Consider the following 9,300-nt stretch of genomic DNA (forward strand, 5'->3'; position numbering starts at 1 on the left):
ACTCACCTACAGCAACACTTCCATCAGTCAGAACTGTAACCAATGAGACTATTTTGGTGTGGGTTTGTGCAAACTAGCCACCTGCTCAAACCACTGCTTTAAATCTACCAGAATTGTCATCGCTGACAGCTGTCTGACAATAGGAGGGCAGTATGCAAAGAGAGTTTGGTGATTTCAAGTGAATTTCCTTGCAAATCAGAGTAGAGGTTTTCAACTCGTGTATTACAGAAAGAAACAAAAAAAGCAGTATTCTGCAGCAGCCAACACATGAGTTAGCTGGCAAGATCCAGGCCCTCACTTGAAATCTGCAGCTTGATGTTGAAATTCACTGAGATATTGCAAAAGGACAGCACATCAGGCAGCACCACTGCTAGCAAGCCAAGGACACAGCTCCATAGCGGTGCTATGTCTGCGGATCACTGAATCCACCCTTCTAGGCTGCAGGTGATCTCTGAAGGAAATTCAACACAGAACAGGTATGAAATCTCACATTGCCTGCCAACATGGGGCAACCAAAAGCCCTAACAAGTGAAATCAAAACATGCTGCTTCCTGAAATGTGCTTTAGCCATCCAACCTGCAGCAAATGTGACCCTAGGCTGAGCACATTAAAACTAAAATCCCTTCTCACATTCCATATAAATTATACCAAGCAGAAGCCGGATGTCTTGCCTTCCCTGTATGAACAAAATAGACCTGGGAGTGCGGTCAATGCTCAGTTGAACATGAGCCAGCAGTGTGCCCAGGTAGCCAAGAAGGCCAATGGCATCCTGGCTTATATAAGAAATAATGTAGCCAGCAGGACCAGAGCTGTACTCAGCTCTGATGAGGCCACACTTCAAAACTATGTTCAGTTTTGGGCCCTTCACTACACAAAAGACATTGAGGCTCTGGAGCATGTTCAGAGAAGGGCAATGGGGCTGGTGAGGGATCTGGAGCACAGGTTGTATGAGGAGTGGCTGAGGGAACTGGGATTGTTCAGTCTGGAGAAGAGGAGGCTCAGGGGAGATGTTATTGCTCTGTGTAACTACCTGAGAGGAGGTTGTGACCAGGAGTGTCAGTCTCTTCTCACATGTAACTGGGGACAGGGCAAGAGGGAATGGCCCCAAGTCACAGCAGGGGAGGTTCACGTTGGATATTAGGAGAAATTTATTCTCCAAAAGAGTGGCCACGTGCTGGGACAGGCTGCCCAGGGAAGTGGTGGAGTCACCATCCTTGAAGGTGTTCAATAAGCACTTGGATGAGGTACTGAGGGACATGGTTTAGTGGGGAAGTGGCGGTGGTAGGGTGGACTGTTGGAGTGGATGATCTTGGAGGTCTTTTCCAACCTCAGTGTTCTATCGTTTTGGCTCCATGCAGCCCAGCGGACATCTCAGCTGTACATGTATCACAGTATTGCAAAGTGGAGTTCAGGGGTCACTGTGTTGGTATTTTTTAATTTTCTTTCGGGAATCTAATTTTTGTGAGCAGATACATCAGTGTGTTAGAACAAAAACAATGTGACATTCTGAAGGAAAAGAAGATGGGTAATTTGTGAATATTGCTCAGTGCCAATAACACAGGCTGTAGAGCAGTGGGGGGCCTGGAAAACCCATGAGAAAACACTTGAGGTGCCAAAATGTACACAGGGAAAAAAGCTGTTGCCTAAAGGCACCTTGTATGAGAGTATACCCATGCAGTAGCGTTGTATGACAAGCTAAAGGAGGGGAGACAGGAACAAGGGCCAGAGCACTCTCCCCAAAGAGGATTAGCAGGATTTGTAGTATGATTTCAAAGGGAAAGCTAGAAGGAGGAATAAGATAACTCTTTCCTCCACCTTTGCATGATTCCTGATTTGTTTTACAGAATAATATGATAATAATGGTTCAGGCAAAATCTTTCTACAGTCCAATCAAAGAAGGAAGAAAACAAATCTGCTTCTGTTGTTTCACTGAAATTTTTACAGTTGGAGGCTGTAAAGGCCTACTGCATTCATACTCACTATCAAAAAACAAAAACCACAATAAAACAAAACAAGAACCCCACTGCTATTGTAGGCTCAACAAGTCCCTGAGAGATATCAGTACAGAAATGTGAGGTGGTTTTGCCAAATAGAGAAGCAAGCACCAGGAATTCCCAACTCGTATTCAGTATCCGTTCAGACTCTTACACAGCAGCTGTCCCACTCATATTTTAATCCTTGATGCATACTAGAGATAATGGAGCTTTCTTCCCTTATTCACAGAGGTGTTGTGTGGATTATGGAATTCGTTAGTCAATGCTTGTAAATTACCACTGTTGACTCAGAGCAAATTCCTGCTATCAGACTGGGTAGTCAGCTCATTCTCATAACAATGCTGTATTGTTAAAAATACTTTTAAACCACTCTTCGGTGAAACTGGGAAATACAATACATTCAGGCAAACATATATAACATAAAAGAGATGCTGTATCAATAATGCTAGAAGTCCTGCATTTGAAGTTTGAGTTAATCACTGTAGTGGCTCCTTAGGAAGCTACAGCAAGTCATAAAACAGAATTGTTTCCCAAAAAGAGTGATGGACATTTAAAACCTATCTAGATAAAGATTAAAGAAACCACCCTGAAAGGAGCAGTTCTGTATTTGCCCCTGAGGGAAGGACAGGCTTGATTAGGGCCATCAATCACGAATGCATACAATTAAGATTTTCAAGCATCTCTTACCCAAATTTCTCATCACCCACTTCTAAGCCTGGCATCAATTCTGGGAGACACCTCCACAGGTGACCTCTAAAGAGGGAAATCAGACTCCAGTCTCCAGACTCCATCTCTGGCATTCAGATTTCTACTCCTCTCAAGTTTACTCCCTCACTGTGTTCTCGCTTTCCCAGCTGATGCCAATAACAGTATGTTGCTAACTGCGTGCCACGCAGACTCTGGTAACACATATATCTTTGATTCCTCTCTGACACAATGCACACTTTTGCGTGCATGATGCAGAAATCATTGCTTTTTTACTGCCCGTCACCATCAGATGTTCTGATGCAGGAGTACGTAGGACGAAGCTGGTGGTATCAATTGCTAGAAGGAGCCTGCCATCTGCTGATCTGAACAGTGCTCCAGTCTGACTTTTACCTGGTGTTAGTAGGATGGAGCACTATACGTGAAGGTTAAAAAATGTCTGAGCTGAACCAGCATTAACAGACTTGCTGTGGTGAGGAATTTATTTAAATGGAAAGAGGAAGTCTCAAGTCAGTATTCTCAAGTCTAAGGCTGAATAGGACAAACAGAAACAAAAAGGCAACTAAAACAAACTGACAAGTAGATAGGAAGGAAATCAGCAGAAGATACAGAGGAAGAGGTAAGGGCCTAAAATTTCTTCTCTGTGTTGCTGCACCCAATTTAGTGCAGATGGTAGCAGCTATCATTCTCCCACATCACCCTTCTAAGTGACAGCAGCCCTAAGTGGTAAACTTCTCCCTCACGTGCTTCTTTCTACCCTCTTGTAGGGTCACCACATATCCAGGCATGGAAAAAGCCCTAGAAAAAAGAAAGGCTTCCAACAAAATTCATCAGGCTGCTGCCTTTTTCCTTTAAGATATACGTAAAAGCTTTTATTTGGCAGCACTTTGTGGAAAGTCACCATTTCCGCTAAGCTGTCTGCATTACTGTTACCTCATCTTCCCACCTCCAGCTAATACTTCCTATTCCATCAATAGGTCACATCCAAGCTGTGAGTGCTCATCAATCCAAAAAGGCACTGTTATTAACACTCATAAAAGATCACCGTAACACAGAATAAGCATTAAAAGTCCAAAGCGAATGGGATATGATGCAGAGCTGTGGGCTTGCCACAGTAAGGTGAAGTTTCCTCAAAACAGAGGAAGAGCAACTAAGAAAGAAAAAGGTAGTCCACAGATTAGGGAAGTGTATCTTCAGTCACTGAACCAACACTGTGGGGAAGTGAAATGAGAAGTGGAAGAAATGCTGAAAGTCTTGGATGTTTTCAAATGACATGAAAAAAAACAAAAACCCAAAAAAACAGACTGTAAAAGTGTCAGGAGTATTAGCAGGATTATCCACAGATTCTCTGGTGCAGAGGTGTCTGGGAGGACAAAAGAAAAGATTAAATAACATCCTTGATTGTTCTTTTTATTACTAAATCGTGTGTTTCAACTGTTTAAATGCAGTGTTACACAAAGTGCAGCTGCAGCTCTCCCACTGGTTCTCAGTCCTTCCCTAATGTTACCTTTATGTGAACAGGGTTCTGATGTGAGGTGTGAACTCTCACCTGATAACAGTGCACACCTGGTGCTAGTGCCTTTGTTGTGCTGAGCACCTTCTAAATAAATATAAAGGCAGTCCTTGGACTACGAATTCTAAGAAAACAAATACAAAGGGCAGAGAGGAGCATCAATTTAACACACTTCTATTTTTTTATGATTTACAGATTCCCAAATACAATTAACAAAATCAGCTGTTGGGACGTGCTTTGGTAATTACACACCTTTTTATTTTTACCAGCAAAGCACAGCTGGTTTCTTGAAAGCGTAATGTCCTTGTAGTCTTGGTAATCTAAGGGGAAAATGAGAGAATCGCAATGATTTGCTTAGGTCAGTCCCAGCTGACATGCAACAGAGCAAGATGATGACAAATCCAGAGATTTATATGAAAAGAACAGATGGTCAGTAATGGTAGGTTTCACCCACATAGACAAACTGTACTACATACCTAAAAGAAATGCATCAGATATCACAACTAGGGGAAAAAGGGAAAAAAAGAGCATGAAAAAGAATAATGATGCATATAGGTTTTGTAGTGGCTAAGACTGACCACAGAAATCAGAGGTTCTGAGAAACCACACTATTGCAAAAGGGAGGCATTTCAGTGTACTGTCAGTGTATAAGGCTATGTTTTATAACATAGGAAAAAGGCCAAAAAGAACACATATTGCTGGAGGTTTTTGTTAATGCTACATTAAGTTTGAAAAGACAGGTAAAAAAGGGCACTGTAGGAAAGAAACACCTATTTAGCACCTTTGGTACAACCTTGGGAGTACTATGGATGGCACTGCTGAAAAGCAACTTGCAAATTGGTTACCTCCATTAGCAGGTTGCACCAATAGATATCAATTTACATTTGTGTATCACAACAGCAGCAGAATAAAGGCACTGTGTGCAGCAGGTCTTGTTTGTGAGCACAAACAATGTGAGTTTGGCCTCTCTTTTGTTCTGCTGTCGAAAGAGAAAAGAATCAGAGCAGTTCTAAACACTATCTGAATTTTGACAGTGAAACAAGAAATAAAATTTGTGAAGTTAGCAGGAGGTGTACTGCACAGGAGAGTGTGAGTAGGGATCATAGGGCTGGAATGTTTGGAGGCATCATGCTATACGAATGACAGACCGAGGATGCAGGTGGATCTCATGGTTCAAGCACATCTAATGAGATTACAGCTAGCTTAGCAGCATTTTTAAATGGAAAAAGAAACAAAAAACTGTATGTGAGCCATAAAAAAAAAATTCAGCTAGAGAGCCAGTTTACTGCAGGCAGCTGTTTTAGTTAACTTCTCTCTGTAAGTGGGTGTGGGGGTACCCAGGTATAAGCCATCAATGAACCTCAGTGTTTCCCAGTGCCCCACTCTCTGAGGACAGTGGGCATGCAAGAAAGAAGCCTATTTGGAACTGTACAGCTGCTTTTGGGAATAAATCTTCTCCTAATTGTACACAGGGCCTACAGCAACCCTGTACCCTAAAGCAGCACCACACAAACAGCTGGGAAGGGAGCCATTTTAGGGTCCAGGAATTAGCTTTCTGTTACTAGCACCTGTAAATGAATATCCAAATGAGAGTTATGGAAATCATGGCAGGCTCATTAGTTTCCTTTCATAGTTCTTCAGAAAGAAAGAAGGAAGACATAGGCTGCCCAGGGCAATCAAAGGAGGAATTTAGGATGCAGTCTCTGGAATCAGTCATTGCCTGGGAAGAGGGGAGGATTTCAGGAAAGTCTGCGGCCCTGTTTTCACACTGATTATGAAACCGTGTGGGTTCACACTTGGTATGCAGCTGTAGCTGCCATGTCCTGGCATAAGCCAATTAGTCCAAAAGAGTGAATAAAGAGGTATCGCCTTCAATATGTGGTGCTGCCACTGCTTTCCAAAATATCCTCCTGTGGGCACCGGAGCAATGTTTCCATTCATCCACCAGAAAAAATGCAGTCTTTACCCATCTGCCTGTGCCTCTGTGTATATAACTGGGTAATTTAATAAATGCTGCTGGGTGTTGATTTACGTCATCGTATCTCTATATAAGCACATCTCTGTGAGCATGCTGTTGGGTGTCTGTGAATGCTCATTGTTCGTATTCTGCGTGTGTATGTCTGTGTGCCTGAATGTGGTTTTGTTTAAATTTTTTCCCTAGGAAAAAAACAAGGAGTCAGACGTTTCATGAGGTTGTTAGCGAAAGCCAAGGAAAGGAAGGGGGAAGACAGTGAAGGCTAATTTACGGAGAAAAAGGGGTAGACTTGGGTACAGTTAATCATCTGCCTTAGTGTTCACCAGGGAAGAAGGGGGAGTTCATTCCAGACATTAACATGTCTCAGGGGAGGATCGTATAGATCATGGTAGATGAGAGATAGAAACAGTAAATTACCTAAAGGCTGACAAAGCGATGGAGCCAGACGTCATCTGATCCCACAGCAAGAATAAAAGCAGGGACAAAGAACCTTCCCAGAGCACAACCAGGATTCCCAGCGTACACCTGGGATTTTCCCTTAGAAATTGTGGGTAGAGATAGGGAAAATTACTTCTAACTCCAATTAGCGAGGCAGATCTCTGGAAAACTGGATTCATTTTGAACACCTAACCTGGTTCCAGCTGTAATTCTGGCTCGTAGGGGAAAGGTATTATTCTGAGTCAGAATGCAGAACAAAAGAACATTAAAATCGAAGTAAGCACAGTTTCCCAACATGCCAGCATCCCTTGAAAAATAAGCCTCAATAATGGCCCAGGAACACTTTCATAACATAAGTCTCCTCCAACCAACAGCAAAAGGGTTCCTACAGATTTTCCAGCTCCAGTGCCCAGATCACATTGCACCTACAGCTCGTTTTCCTGCACTTAAACAATCGTGGGCCTGACTCACCGCCCCTTTGCTGTGGTGCTGGGCCAGCTCAGCTGCAGCAAGAACATCCAACCTCGGTGGCACCTCACCAGAGTAAACATGGGGCAGCAGCAGTGTGCAAGGACCCGGCCCTGTGTGCAAGAAGGTGATGTTCTTTATTTCAAAGGAGAAAGAGGCAATTCCTACTTCAAAGTGCTGCACATCTTCAGATTGTCTGAAAGTGAAGGATTTTCTGCACATTCACTAGAAATGTCTTGATACACCAGAAAGAAAAAAAAACACCTCACAGTTTTTTGGCACTGGTGGCCATGTGTTCAAAGGACAGCAGCCCTGTTCACACCCAGCCGGTCCTGGCCTTTGTGGGCCAAATGCTGTGAATGCAAAAACGTTTGCACACAAAGAGCTGGATAGGTTACCTATGTTCTCTGTGACATTTTGGCTGTGATTCAGCACAGTACCTGGGAAGTACCTGGGACCTGCTGCAAAGCCCCTGTTTGCAGAGGGACCAACTCCTGCCCGGTGCAACTCTTCCCCGTCACGCTATTAGACACCAATAACATCAGCTCTGACCGTTACATACATTGACTAGAGGAGGTAAAAGAAACAGGAAATTAGGTCTAATATCCCATGTAACATACTTCAGATGAAAGTTGCCTAATGAAAATATTTCCTGCAATAAAATAGTATCCTTCTTCTTACAGAGAAGAGCTCATCTGAGATTTTAAGACAGCTGGACACTCACTAGCTTTCCAACAGTAATTCTTACTGAATTCATCAACTTCAGATGATCCTTTTCAGGAAGCTTCCCCCACATTCCCAGCTAGGTTTGCCCTGATTAACGTCCTCCAAGCAACTTCCCATTGTGGCAGACCACCAGCAGCACCCCCTACGTATTTCCCCAGCTGCCATCTATCTGTCCAGCTCTGCGGTAACCCTGCTGACAGCCCCCAGCAGGGCCAGGACCCATCTGCCCATAAAACCCACCCCACCATTCCCCCCCACTCCGCGCATTACGATGTGATGTGTCAGCCAGGGCTATTGTTTTTAACAGGAAGCAAGTTTGGCCGCCCCTGTAATTTAGATTGTGGGCAATAAGCAGGGGTGTGGTGTGCAAAGCAAACAGCACAGGATTAACAGCTCTTTTCAGCGGCCCTCAGGATCCCGTCCCATGATGGAAAGGGCTTCTGCTGCTGAGCACAGCCAGGAGCCAGCGTCCTCTGGGTTTCCAACTGGAGAGCAAAGATAACAGCACAGGCCCACTCCGACAGACCAGTGGAGGCTGCACATCTTGAAATGAGATTATGAGAGAAAATTAACAACAGTCTTCTCCTTTCAATAGGTCTTTAAAAACAATAACCAGGCTTTACTGTAAATTCATTTATTTACTCTCAGCATGCCAATTCCCAAGCTGATATCTCCTCTGTGTACCAGGGATATATATAGAGCTAAACGTGGCAAGAACACAGACAGACTTTATTTTGTGTAAGGACAGCAACAGGCAGAATTTTTTTTTTCCAGGAAGAAGTCACATCAGAGAGCTTGCTAAAGATACGAGATAAATAAAATCCAAATTGTATTTAAATGATAGAAGGTGACAGCAGTTAGGTCGACCATTACCTTGCTGGAAGTCAGTCAGAAACCACTCAGAGCACAAAATTACAGAAAGCAGAAGAGGAAGCATGTATTCAAGATGAGTCTTGGCTTTGCTCGAGTGGACAGCATTTAGTTGTTTAGTGCCAGCATTTTTTAATATCGGCTCTGAATGCAAGCAAAGGTATCCCCAGACAGGTCCTGCCTGTGAGGTGCAGAGGGCACTTAAAAAACCTGATGTGGACATCCGCAGGAAAGCACCCCATACAGCAGCTGGAGGGGAGGTGGGATGGAGCGCTGCTAATGGAGGAAACTCGGAGGTGAGTTTCCTGTAGAAACCAAAGCCTGTGACAAAACTGGCCTGGATGTCAGAGCGGTGGTGTCAATGCAGCGGTGTGCATCAGCACAGGAGCCAACTCAGATCAAGGACGAGGTTGCCAAAAGCGCTGAGATCCTTGCATCCAGACAGTCCTTTCATCTGTGAGACATTACGTGCAGGACTCAGAGACACACTGATGCCCTAGATCCATCCAGTAATCAAACACATTTTAATTCACACGTAAGGCAGAAGTGCCTCCTCTCACCATTCTCCCAGCCCTCCTCACAGCTCCCTTCTAGGTCATCCCTCCCCACAG

The sequence above is a fragment of the Tetrao urogallus genome, assembly GCF_951394365.1.
Source record: "Tetrao urogallus genome assembly, chromosome: 12".
Classification (NCBI taxonomy): domain Eukaryota; kingdom Metazoa; phylum Chordata; class Aves; order Galliformes; family Phasianidae; genus Tetrao; species Tetrao urogallus.